Source organism: Euprymna scolopes, chromosome 32 (assembly GCF_053919585.1).
Source record: "Euprymna scolopes isolate OS-2025 chromosome 32, ASM5391958v1, whole genome shotgun sequence".
Taxonomy (NCBI): Eukaryota; Metazoa; Mollusca; class Cephalopoda; order Sepiida; family Sepiolidae; genus Euprymna; species Euprymna scolopes.
The window spans coordinates 49,148,431-49,163,281 of record NC_136513.1 but is presented as its reverse complement, the minus strand read 5'-3'; the positions used below and the strand labels follow the sequence as shown (position 1 = coordinate 49,163,281).

Genomic DNA, 14,851 nt, shown 5'->3' with positions numbered 1-14,851 from the left:
TTTTTTTTAAATATATTCACAAAACTTTTAAAGATTTAAAAGAAAAATATATATTTACAAAACATTTTCTTTAATATTAAATATTTACAAAACTTTTAAGGATTAAAAAAAACAAAACTTTTTTCTATTTACACAAAACTTTTTAATGCAAGTAATAAAACGAATTTATTTAAACAAGATATATTTAAATAAATGGGTGTCTTTCTCAGTGCGTTCTTCTTATATATTTACAGAATTTTTAATAAAACTAATAATAATAATAATATAAATAAATAAATGGTAAATTTTTACGACGTGTTCCAGCATATTATAAACACTCCAACCTCCCTATGTTAAGAACAGCTTTCAGAATAAACACCCACAACCTCAAAAGCCGTTCTTAACATGGGGTGGTTGGGGGTGTTTATACTACGCTTGGGCAGGTCATAAAATAATACCAAATAAGTAAATAAACCGACGTTATAATTGAGAATTGTGATGTCAATTAAAAAATACATAATTTTTAAAAAATTTAAATAAAATTATTATAACTAAACTTTTTAATGGCAGAAACAAATATAAAATAACTTGTTCGGATTTTTGCGACCAAAATTAATTTTTATGTACAGTGTGTTTTTTTTTTTTGTTTTTTTTAATCTTTCTTTATGCGTTTTTAATACAATGTAATATTTATTTAAAGTGCGATGTATGCAGGTGGTCAGTGAAAGAGAAATCCTTCTAGACCAAGGCAATTTTTATGCATGATAAAATCACAAGTATAAGCAAAACAATCGAGATTTTAACAAATATATTTTATTCACATATCTTTTATGACTTATTTTTATAAAGATGAAGTGTAGTATCACAAGATACAAATCTTTTTATAATTTTAATTTAAAAAAAAAAAAAAAAAAAAAAAAAATTTAAAAAAACTTGCTATTTGCTTACTTCTCCATCAAGTCAAATTAAGTACAAGTAAGTTTAACGTCCGAAATTTTCAGTTCCTAGTGTTTTGTAATTGATATAGCTCATTTTTTTTTTTTTTAATTTTTATTATAATTATTAGTTTTATTAAAATTCTGTAAATATATAAAAAAAAAAAAAAACGCCCTCAGAAAGACACCCGTTTATTTAAATATATTTTGTTAAATTTACGTTCATTTTGTTTTTTTTACACTAAAAAGTTTCGTGTAAATAGAAAAAAAAGTTTGTTTTTTAATCCTTAAAAGTTTTCTAAATATTTAATATTAATGAAAATGTTTTGTAAATATATATTTTTTCTTTTAAATCTTTAAAAGTTTTGTAAATATATTTTTTTAAAAATCTTGCATTCGACCATGTCTGCTAATTGACGTGTTCACAAACAACCATTGGCAATGTCAAGGTCGAACAACCGGTGCCACTTGAAATGTCCGCCAATCTTTGTCTTCTGCTACAGGGTATCTAATCTTTACTTGATCCGAAAAAAATATATAAATTTTAATGTTATCTTTGACTCTAAACTAGCACAGATTTGGGGGAGAAGCACACAGGGGGCGTTTTGCTAGACAGATTATGAATGACTTAACGCTACAATAATTAAATTATTTTTTTTTAAATTTATTTCTTAAAATCAAAAAAGAAAACAATTAAGTAAAAAGACTTCTGAGCAAATTTAAATATACGTAGTTTAGTAAATGCATCAAGTGTTTGTAAATATGTAGCAATTTTAGAACAGAGATTTTTTTTTTATGTGCGTGATTCTCGAAAAAGCTTTTGAAGGCAAATATAAAAATGATGATATCCCAACACCATTTGAGAAACAGATTATTTGATGGATGATATACAAATGAAGGTAGAAAATATCTTGATTAAAAAGAAATGAACAAAAAGAAATGAACAAAAAGAAATGAACAAAAAGAAATGAACAAAGAAAATGATTAAAAAAAAATGATTAAAATCAGTAACTCAAACAATTCCTAATAGCAGTTTCCTCATTTGTTTTACCCTCTTATCTTTTTTGCATCCCAGAGAGACATAGCCGAAATAACATCTGATAAAGTGTGCAGAATATTTTACGATTTAGAGCCAAAAGTGATTTTTTGGTTATGTTAAATATAACAGCATAATCACGTTGACACACTGGTTCCCGTTGGATCAGCGAAGTTAAGTAACGTTGAACCTGGTCAGTATTAAATGAATGACCATTTAGGACTTCCGGGTGCTGTATGTGCTCTCCACTTATCTCTGCATTGCTTCCCGATATCCTGGACTTCTCTTTGCAACTGGACCCAAACAGTGCCGATTCAGGAAAGGTGTGGTTGGAGATTCCGCAACCCTTGCCTCACAATTACTTGCGCAACTACCCCTACAGAGAGTATCCACTGTCTTTTTTTTATCCACTGTCTTTCAAGGCTGAACGAAGGCATTTTAAATGAAATGGTTTCTTTCTGACTCCTTTCTATAGTCTATAATCTTGCTAAATCTTACAGGTGTTATACCAAGGAAAATTATTCGGATTAATACTTATGTGAACTATAATAGCAGGACCTGTGGAAATTCCACAGTGGCATCTTTCATATGTAATATATTGCTGCTCTGCATTCTGTAGACGTTCAGCCTGAACGAAAACCTTGCAATATTATTGTAGCCTTTCTGTTAAAACTGCAAAAGTATTTAAGTAATCTGATTAATGTAGTGTCAGAATATATCTGGTTATTACAGTTTATCTCCAATATCCTCACAGGAGTCTGTGACATTTCTATTGTATGGATGCCTGGCGCAACTGCAAGCCTGACAATATCATTATACCAAGATATTATTATACCAGGATATCATTATACCAAGAAAACCAAGAAGGTATATTTTAGTATCACATCCGGCCCAAAAGTGACATCATATTTTTTTTTTTTTATTTTTGTTTGCATTGTGTCTTCAGTGATCGGGAGATCCTATTATTAAAAAGGGGGGGGTAGAAGGCCATATCATGCTATAAACATTAAATTAGTGTCTATATATACTAATTCAATGTTTTGTATTTTATCACCTTATACCTTCCTTTTTAATGAATAGGATCTCCCAATCGAATCATTTATAATCTGGACACCTAACATGCATGCATACATACATACATGATGATGATTGCAACGTCTTGTCAAACGAGTGCCACTCCCTCAGACACTTAAAAGTTCATGAGCCCAAAAATGACTTTCGTCGTCACAGGACCATTTTAATAGACGAATGCCTGAGGGAGTATCTATACACAGATGATGTTACAAAGTCTTAGCTTTGTAGGTCAGCTAAGTCTCTCTCTCGGTTCAAAATGTTGAGATCCAGCAACAAGCAAGAGCAAGATAGCCAGTTACAAGTTAAACTGCAGACCAGCTTAATGCGGGTACTGGTCTTCCGCTTTATGGTTTTTTAAATCAGAGATTTGCTTCTCCTAGAAAGGTTGCCTTCACCACGGCTTACGGGAGCCCTCTCCACCCCAACACACACAGTTCTAGTTGGCCGTTGACCCCGAAAAAGGGTTCATTCGCATACATATATACATTAAAAGTATTACAGTATTAATATATACATTCTGGTTTAATTTAAAAAACTTTACATAAAAAATAGTCTTTACTTTGAAATGATTTTGAATGGTTTTATTTCTAACAAAATACATTAGCATCTAATTTTTTTTTTTTTTTAATCTTCATTTAGAAATGTTTTATTATAAAGAATGGTTTTATATAATAAAAATTATATTTTCAAAAATTTACATAAAAGTTTTCAATTTTAAATGTTTTTTGCAAGAACGATACAAGGGAGCATTTGCCAAGCTTCAAGGGTTTACTTGAAGGAATGACCTTAAGAGAGAAATTAAATAACTATATAATTGTTTTCTTCAACTTTCTAACTTAATTGCATGACACAGATGAACAGACATCAAAATAACAGTCACCTTGGATTATTCTACATTATTTTGAAATGTTCTGTTCTTTTAAAATGGTTTTCTATAGTAAAAAAATATTTTTTTAAATTGACATAAAAATATAGTCTTGTCTTTTTAATGTCATGTAATAATAGTATAAATTTTTTGCTTACATTGAAAATGTTTTTAAGTAGTTTTATATAGTAAAAAATATATTTTAAAAATTATCATGAAATAGTTTTCACTTTTAAATGTTTTAATATCTTGTTATATATAATATTTCAGTCTTTAAATTTTTTTTAAAGTTTACATGAAAAATATTTTTATAAGGTTTAAATTAAAATATATATTTTTATTACAAGATATTTAAAGAAGCATTTAAAAGTAAATACTTTTTATGTAAACTTTTAAAATATATTTTCAAAGTAAAGATTAGTTTTTTTATGTAGATTTTTAAAATTAGAAATTGGAATTGCATAATTATTTATGATATAAATCTCACCTGTCTGTTTAAATGTATGTATGTGTGCATGTTTATATGTCTTACAAAAACTTTTGAGAGGCAACAGATCCTGACAAGACCGGTAGCATTTTGAAGCTCAACATCTCAGACAAAAAATATTAAAAAATTGTCCGTTTTGTACCAGGAGGAGTCGATTTTTTTTTTTTGCCGACATTTTAGCAAGTCATCGTTACCGTTTGATTGACTTCGATTAATTTCAACGCTTTTGACTTCCGGTCACGTCATGAAGACATTGGCTAAGACGTCAGATTTTCTTTCACTTTCTTTGCCTTCATGGCACGGGTTCAAGCCTGCCTGCCTACTACCAATTTTTTGTTTTTATTTAAAAATTTTTTTTTTTTTTTTTTTTTAAACACCTCTCTTCACCCTGGCTGCCTACTGTTGTGTTGATTCCCTCCCCACGCTACTACCATTTTTTTTTTAACACCTTTTTCCACATTCATGGGTTCGAGCTTGCCTGCCTACTATGAAAGCTGAAGATATCTTCATTAAAAATGGTAACCTACTTAATACCTACAATCTCCATATATTCGCATCGACTGGAAATCTGCCCATATATCTATTTACTGTACTATATATACTGTATACGACATAGCATATAATTTGCTCCCAATTATACCTGTACTGTAATGTACTTCATATCAAAAATAACGTTACTTGTATCTATTGAATATACAACTTAACCCTCCTGCTATCTAAAATATCCAGAGCTTGTACAATTTTTTCTAGTTAATTCGTAATATCATGCTATTCTGCAACGCATTATCCTATTCCTAAGCCAACATAAAAATAAGAAAAGAAACTTTTTTTTTTAACCTAAAGAAAAAAAAAAACCATGTTAACTCCTTCCAACAGACCTGTTTGCAAATATAGCTGCTTCAACTGCATGAACTCTTACTCAGCTCCTCCTCCAGTAACCAACAATGAAATAGCAATTTGAGGAGTATAAATTTTCAGTTGATATAACCTTTTAAACTAACTCGTTAACATTAACCACTAATGCGAGGTGCAGAAATACCTGGATTAGGACCCAGGTGCGGGGAAAACCCTCTCGGTGCTGATGGACCCGTAGATCTTCCCAGGTCATCTGTCTAGAAGGAAAACTCTGAAGCTAAACCTAAGGGGAGGAAGGCCTCTCCAGTCTTGGATGACAACCTTCCTAGAGCTGATGACTCAAACAAATTACCGGACTGCAAACCTAAACTGCTTAAGGAGTAGATAGGCTTCCATACTCCTTTGCCTATTAGCTAGGCGTAGAGGTCGAATCACAGAGAGTCGACAGACCTTCAGTGGTCGATCTTGTTTCCTGACTTGAGCAATGAACGCCGTTGTCCCCACTCCCGACACATCCCTCCCCCTAAACTGGGCACTTGGGAGTGCTTGAATGTCATAATGCCCGTACAAGTAGATTGAGTTGACCATCGTCTGATGGGTTGAGAGTACCGGATAGACAGTTCCTGACTGCTGTTCCCAACTGGTAGTACAGGAGTTCTAACTCTTTGGTAGCGCTTAGAGCGGCTGCTCCATCAACAGTTGTATAATATCGGGTTGTTTGTAGTGCCATGTCGCGCATGGAAAGGAACCCTGCACTCATCCCCGGTGGGCTATCCCAAGGCCACAATCCTAGTAGATGGAAGGACAACTGATGGTCTGCTTGTGTTGCATGTCTGGTATTCTGCATAACCACTTGTTCAGCACCCCTTACCTGAACTGAAACTCTTAAAAAAAAAAAAAAAAAAAAAAAAAAAAAAAAAAAGACAGTACAATAAAAAATTACGCTAAAACCAGGCCCAAACTCAAACAAAACTAACCTGCCTTCTCCCTTGAGGCTGGCATTTATGAACATCTGTGGGCTTTTTAAATGATGTCAAAGTATTTCTCCTAACAAATACCCCGGATATCTTAGCACTAAGATAGACTAACCTACACTCCTCCATCCCCTCTAACTACCTTAACATGCCTCTGACGTAAGGACTGACAGACATATACACGGACTTGGAGTCTACATTTGTAACACCCTTCCCTTGACTAGAGAAACAAACCTAGAATCGGACAATCAAGCCTTTATGTGCTTTAGACTAAACATACAACATAACATTAGCTACTTTTATTTTCTCTACCGCTCTCCCTCGACCCAGGACTGCACCATAATAAACAAAGTCTCTGACAGCATAGACACAGCACTCTCCCTCAACACTAGCACACAAGTACATGTATTTGGTGACTTTAATGCCCACCACAAAAACTGGCTTGGATTCTCTACTTACAGATGCAGCGGGCAGCACAACACATAGCTTCGCTATATCTCACTCCCTATCACAAATGGTTACATTTCCAACCCGTTTCTCTGACCAGCACGAACAACACGCATCATTTCTAGGTCTGTTTCTGACCACAGTTCCCGAGGATTGTATAACAAATGCTGACAACCCACTCAGGAATGCTGATCATGCAGTGATAATGGTCGAAATCGCCCTAAACTCTAGACCCAAAACTGAAGAGCCAGTGCTCAAAACAAGATATTATAAAAAGGCTGACTGGGAAGCCATCAGAGATCTTATCAGAGATGCCCCATGGGGAAATATTTTTTCTCTTCCTGCTGAACAGTGCACAAATGAGACCACTGAATGGTTCAAAACGGCAATTGAATCACATGTTCCCATGCGGAAATTTTATAGCAAGCCCCACTCTTACTTCTACTTGCGCAACTGCCATTGCTCAAAGGCAGCATGCATACCGCAGATTTAATCGACATAAGTCCACTTAAAACAGACAGAAGTATATAGAATCTAGAAGTAACATTAAGAAAGATATAGTGACAGCTAAGAGAGAATTTACTGAAACCACTAAAAAACGCATCGAAGCACAAAAATTAGGAGTGCGTGACTTCTGGAAAATCTACAACAGTGTAGTAAATAATGGGCAATCAACAATTCCCCCTACTAACCAACAATCACGAGGTTGTTTGCTCAGAAACCGACAAGGCTAATATGCTTGCCAGTCGGTTTGCCTCAAACTCCACACTGGACCCTTCCAACCAGCACCTGCCTGACTTTCCTTTGCGGACAGACGCCACGCTAGACGATCTAAAAATCACCCCTGCTCAGGTGCATGCTATCATAAAAAACCTTCACACTTCAAAAGCATGTGGACCTGATCTCATCCCAGCTGTGCAATTAAAAAATTCTTTATTTTTTATATGTATTGTATATATTTTTTTAATTTTTTATTATCAAAATTATATTTTCCAATTTGTCCAGAAAAATTTTTTTTTAAATATATAAAAATATAAACATCACATTTTATTTCGTACACTTGTTGGAATTTACATTAAGGTTTTCATTTATCTGTTTCATTCTATTTAAAAAAAAAAAAATTCATCATTGAATTTTTTTTTTTTTTTTTTTAATCTAAGCAATTTTCATCTTTGCTATAATGGTATTTTGCTACGATGCAATAAACATTTTTGGTATTCCAAACAAATGCATTTCGGGTGTAAACATTATGTACTTATGTGTCATGTCAAAATTATAAATTTCAAAATTTAGGAAAACTGATTCAATAGATGTGCTAGACACATTTTTCACAAAAAAAATCATAGACACTAACAGTCGGACATTTTGTATTTTTCAATGGCAGATTTCAAAGAAAGCAAGGGAAATAAGTCAGTTTGTCATGCAGAAATGATCACACGACTTTTCCACATTAAAACACACAATAAAACTCGATACTTTGGTAAATTCTATCTTTACTTGTAATTATTTTTCTACTATCATTTTTCACAATTTTTGGAATTTATACTACTTTTGACATGACACATAAATACATGTTTTTACCTGAAATGCATTTGTTAGAAATTCCATTATATTGCACAAGTACCACGGTTTCTTTCAAAAATCTTATCGATGGAACATATTCCCTGCAGACTACATCATCGTTGTTTTCAAATCCAATATCACAATATTAACAAATACCCAACATAAACCTTTTCCCATAACCAAATTCATTCCATTCATCATTTTCAATCCTCTCATAATATTCTCCACAATTTAACGATCTAATCAACCATTATTAATGCAAAAATTGAATCAAGGATAAGTGGTGGCACATTTGTAAAAAGAAAAAAAAATAACATTATTTTGACCTTTTTAAAGTAACGTTTGTTCTTTTAAAATTAGAATGCTACAATCATTGATGTGTGATGCACTTCTGCAGACAAATGCAATAATGTGTGATGCACTTCTGCAGACAAATGCAATAATGTGTGATGCACTTCTGCAGACAAATGCAATAATGTGTGATGCACTTCTGCAGACAAATGCAATAATGTGTGATGCACTTCTGCAGACAAATGCAATAATGTGTGATGCACTTCTGCAGACAAATGCAATAATGTGTGATGCACTTCTGCAGACAAATGCAATAATGTGTGATGCACTTCTGCAGACAAATGCAATAATGTGTGATGCACTTCTGCAGACAAATGCAATAATGTGTGATGCACTTCTGCAGACAAATGCAATAATGGATCTAAATGGAATTCACCTAAAATGTACATAAATCTTTTTTCACAGAACTGTTTTATTAATACAACTATGGATAAAATAGCAACTTGTGTTCAATTAATTATATTCGATGTGCATTGTGCTTTGACCTTTAATAAGTTTAAAAAAGAATTGATATATCATAGAATTCTAAACTAAACGACCTTCCTTATGCACTAAAATTTCAGACAGAATATGCATTTTAAAGAAATTGTCAATCTAAAATTGAATGTATGAATTGTTGTTGGAACGGTGTTCATTCAACTTTTGAAAAAAATTTATTTTAAGGAAATCGCTCCAGACAAGGCATGAAGCAACTTGATGTAAGGAGCTATTAAAAAACAAAATACTTCAAAGTGAAAAAACTTGCCAAAGGTAAGTGTTATTTGGATAAATTCCAATCCAGAAAACAGGAATTCTTTCCCCTTTGTCAGGAACACCGCTCATGGAATGTGAGGACTAACGCATAAAACAAGGGAAGTGGGTTATAAGGTTTATATTTTAGATATATATCTTATTATAGTAATGATTCTGTTGAAATGTAAAAAGTTTCCACAATAGCTTATTTGCATGGAAACTCAACGATGTAGAAACTTTTTATTTCCTGAATGGCAATTGCCACTAATACTACTACTACACATGTTGAAAATAAATTGCCACTAATACTACTACTACACATGTTGAAAGTAAATTGCTTGTGTCTTGCAACTCGGCAATTCAGAGTTTTAAAATATTTACTAAAAATCAATTATTCAACAATGGTTCATTTCAACAGTTTTTGAACTTACATTTCTAATCGAGAAGGTTCTTGTTCATAATTCCCTCTTTGTTAACAAAACTAAAAACAAATGTGTATGTACATTTGCATGACAATATGAAAATATATTCCAAAAAAATCACAAACTGATCGAGCAGTTTTATTTTTAACCAAGATAATTAAATTTTATGAATATCTTGAAGAAAGGGAGATAACTCAATGATTCAAATTTTAGAAATCAGCCTTGTAATGCCTGCAATTTCCCATTAATTGGTTTAAATCATTTAAAAATGATTTTCTGTAAAAATAAAAATAAATTTAAATGATTTTTGGAATATGATCTATTCATTACATATGTACATTATAAAGTTTTCTGCATTTTTATTTAATATAAAAGGGGCTTCTGAAAAAGCACCTAAAAATTAAGGTAAAAATACTAAGTCAGTACAGCTAGTCATACGTTTTCTATTTTTATATCTCCATGTCGACTAACGGATCAACCACAATTCTGTGTAGGAAATTTTTTTTTTTCTTTTTAGATGTATAGCCTAAAAGCAACAGCAAAGGGGACATCATTTTTTCAAGTCAGTTGGGTTATTTGCAATTTGGACTTTAGTAGCACGAGCGCCACTACCTAAAAAAAGAAAGAAAAATAAAATGCAAAAAAGATTAAAAAATTTGGTGTGTGTTTACATAAATCTTTTAAACTAACACATTTCAGGTGAAAACATTACAAACTTGTGTGTCATGTCAAAATTAGTAAAAGAAAAAAAACTTTTCAATTACGAAAAACGATCTAGTAGAAAAATAATTACAAGTAAAAATAAAAATTATCAAATTTTATTGTATGTTTTAATATGCAAGAGTTGTGATAAACAAGGGAGATAACTCAAATTAAATTGACTTTAAGGGTTCACCATCTTTTAACAGGTTTATTAGGGAATTTAATTGTGGCTGATTTTTGTATTAAAAATACTTCTAAGACATCTACTGGATCATATTTTCTGTAAGTTTTGGAATTTATACTAATTTTGCCATGATCTGTAAGTATATAATGTTTTCACCTGAAATGCGTTGGTTTAAAATATCACCAATGTAAACAAGCACCAAAAGTATATATGCAAGCAAATAATCTCATGCTTTGTCAAGTGATTTCACAAAATCAATTATAACAGGGAAATAAAATAAAAACGTTCACGATTTTAAGGGGAGACAATCAAAACACGCCAATGAACATGCAGACTATGGGCATTTTTATATAAACTGTAGCAGAAAAATTTTCTGAAATTCAATAAATTTTTTCCGTCAATGTAAATCGCAACCATCTTTAAGTATACGGTGCAAGTCTATAAATGGGCCACTAGTAATCTTTTTTACTATAAAAATCTGAAAAAAATCTTTGTAATGTACGTATTTGTCACTGCATGAAAATGTCATATTCCAAAAATTACGTAAATTGATCAAGTAGTTTTTTTTTTTTTATTTAAGAAAAATCAAATATGAGAAATTTTATTGAAGAAAAACTTCCCACCATCTTGTTTTTGAATGATACACTGCTAGCGACACCTGTTGGGAATATAAGATCGGCAAAGGGGCAGACAATAGACTTTCCACACTATAGAAAAAAAAACTTGGAAAATTGAGACATTTATAAGTTTTTGAGGATGTTGAAAACGAAAATAACGTTTAAAATTCCAGCAAACGAGTAGTTTCCAATATATGAAGAATTTTACGTAAATTGAGCACCCACACGTGTAAAACTTGAATTTAAGCCACTGAAATGCACATTTGCCAAATTTTTGTTGGAGGAGCGTCAACGTGTGGGTGCTCAATTTACGTAAAATTCTTCATATCTTGGAAACTACTCATTTGCTGGAATTTTAAACGTTATTTTCGTTTTCAACATCCTCAAAAACTTATAAATGTCTTAATTTTCCAAGTTTTTTTTCTATAGTGTGGAAAGTCGATTGTCTGCCCCCTTGCCGATCTTATATTCCCAACAGGTGTCACTAGCAGTGTATCATTCAAAAACAAGATGGTGGGAAGTTTTTCTTCAATAAAATTTCTCATATTTGATTTTCTTAAATAAAAAAAAAAAATACTTGATCGATTTACGTGATTTTTGGAATATGACATTTTCATGCAGTGACAAGTACGTACATTATAAAGATTTTTTTCAGATTTTTATAGTAAAAACGATTACTAGTGGCCCATTTATAGACTTGCACCAAGTATACTTTTTAAAAATGTTAAATATGCACAGAATTTTTAATGAGACATATGACATAATGTATGATAGTGTTGGAAAGTGTAATTGGAATCAGGAATAGGAATTTATAGAAAAAAAAAAAATCAGCTTTTTGGGGTGTCAGAATTGGGAAAATTTCTGATTCTTAAAAAAAAAAAAAATTTTTTTTTAAATTTAAAAAATCAATTCTTTCACATATTTTTATTGTTTGACACTTAATTTTCTGTTGCTGTCACACTGTTTGTTCAAAGAGAGGCAACAGATCACTTTTTTTTAAAATATGTTCTTTTAACCAAAAACAATATTACTTCATTGTCATCTCGAAAATTCTAATATATCCAAAAATTATGAAAATTCATTGACTAAAAAGTTGTATATTCATTTTTTTTTTTTTTTTTTTTTTGCGAACTGTTATCCTCATCTTCATAGTTGTTGTTTTACAATATTTCAGCCACTTCATCCTTTGGCCTTCTTCAGGTGACTAATCGCGACAGGATAGGAATGCTGAGTCTCGTAACTGTATTCTCAGTAATTACTGCTTTCCATAGTTGTCTCACCACGTTTTAGCCAATTAATCTTCGGCCTGCTTTGGGCAGGATTGAAACCACTATCTTTAATTCACCTGGAACGCGGTAAGACAACAACTATGGAAGGCAGTAATTACTAAAACTCAGCATTCCTATCCCATCACGGTTAATCACCTGAAGAAGGCCAGAGGATGAGTTGGCCAAAACGTAGTGAAACAACAACTATAAATAACAGTCCGCAATAAAATGAATACACAAATTATGAACCATCATCTCAAAAGGATTAAAAAAAATAAAATAATAAAATAACAAAATAATACAAAGTTATTTATAGTTCAAATTTTTACGGAAAATTAGGGAAAATTGCATTTTTTCTAAGATGATTTGAAGTAAACCATGAAACGTGCAGAAATAAGGGGCATAACTCAGAAAGCATAATGTAGATTACATCATAATGGTGTCAAACGTGTAACCTATAACAAGATTTTTTTTTTTTCACTAAAAATACAATAGCAGTTCTACTTGATGAATTTTCATAACTTTTGGATAAATTACTATTTTGGACATAACAATTAAGTAAGTACTGTTGTTTTTGCTTACAAGGACATATTTAAAAAAAACAAAAAACAAAAAACTGAACAAGCACAGCTGTCGCTAGTGAAAAATATTGATAGAAATCTTGCGATGAGTTTAACAAAATCTTGGCTACGATGCATAACGGGGAACATTTATCAAATAAAAAAACCTTTTTAAATAAAAAAAAAATTAAAAGTCAATGACGATTCTCCGCAAGCTCCATCGCCCAAATAAAATTATACCTTTTTCAAGGTGATTTTAAAATCAGAATCAGGGAAAAATACTGATAAATTTTTGCAGAAAAATGTAGAAAAAATTTTTTGAATTAAACCGATATTTTTCTAATAATAATAATAGACTGCTACTGTTGGCTACTACTACAAGTATACTTTTCCAAGAACACAGATGCAACTATTTATATTATTCGGATTCTTCGAATAACATTTCAACCCATGCAACCTCTGAGATTCTTCAGATGTATCTTTTCAAAACTCAGCAATTTGAATGGAATTTCGAATGGAAAGTTATTTAACCCATGGAGTTTTGTTCTGTCAACCATGATTTGGTAGATTTCCTAAGTAATTCACAATTATATTTTGAGTGCCACCAGCACAAAGATTCAATCGCCAGAAGAGTGTAACTTACAACTGAATTTTACAGAGTACTTTGTCCACTACAGTTTTTGGACAATTTTTGTATGAATTTTTAGAGACACAAACATTATTTTAGTATTTATTATAATGGATTCTCCCGGCGATTTTGACTTGCAAGCTTCCGCCACAACTAAGTTGCTTGGAAATCCACACATAGTGGTAAAGGTTCTGTGTAGAACGAACCACACTTTTTGGTATTACTGCTAAACTTTGTTGGTTCAGACGACTGCCACACGACAAAGTATACAGTAAACTGCAGATTTTTACATCAGAGTTTCATTCTCCCAGTCTTAAAGACTGGGGGTGCATCTCTCCCAGTGAATTAATGCGTCCCCAGATACCAACCTGATAATTTCTACGACTCTGCGAAGTACATACAGCACCTAGACTTCCCAAATGGTCATCCATCTGGTACTGACCAGGCTCAACGTTGCTTAACTTCAATGATCTGGTGAGAACCGGTGTGTCAACGTGATTGTGCCGTATATATAGTTGGGATGATTTATTGGAATCGGAAAAATTGAAACTTTTTGGGGTATCGGAATCAGAAAAAATTTGAGCCAATTTTCCAATGCTAAAAACGATTCCTTTAATTATCTTTTTTTATCTGATTTTGTTCAAATTCTTTCACTGTTGGAAATAATTAAAATAATCATTTATTGATTTTAAACTTATAGTAAAACTAAAATCTATCGATCACTGATCATAAGTCTATTTTCACATTTGATAAACTATCTGCACATTTTACCCATGTTTTTACGATAATCGGGGGAAAATAACAAATCCATGGTTAAATATTTAGAGATTTATAAGAATCAGAATCGATAATTGTATCAAAATCGGGAAGTATGGAATCTGTAATTGTATTGGAATTGGGAAAAAGTGAAATTCCACCATCACTAATTTTTTTTAATTTTAAAATTTTCTTCCTTTGAAGATTGTAACCCTGGGTATGCGGCAGCCAAACCAGCTGCCAACATTGCCTTGCTTGTTATTGAAACCAACCGAGATCTCTTTAGTATCCTCGCTGTTCCCTTAAGTGCAATTGTCTGGATCTCTTTTGCACTTGGTTCACCTGGAATATTAGTTAGGTAGGACTTCAGGTTCTTCTTCATAAGCCCTATGGCACCTATGATAACTGGTATGATT

General features: G+C 32.0%; 1 protein-coding gene and 1 pseudogene across 18 annotated transcripts in view; both read right to left on the bottom strand.

Moving 5' to 3' along the window:
* LOC145256327 (uncharacterized) overlaps positions 1-14,851 on the bottom strand; it is a 288,407-nt gene that overhangs the window by 65,491 nt on the left and 208,065 nt on the right. The window lies entirely within an intron of this gene.
* On the bottom strand, positions 14,074-14,190 carry LOC145256716 (5S ribosomal RNA; annotated as a pseudogene).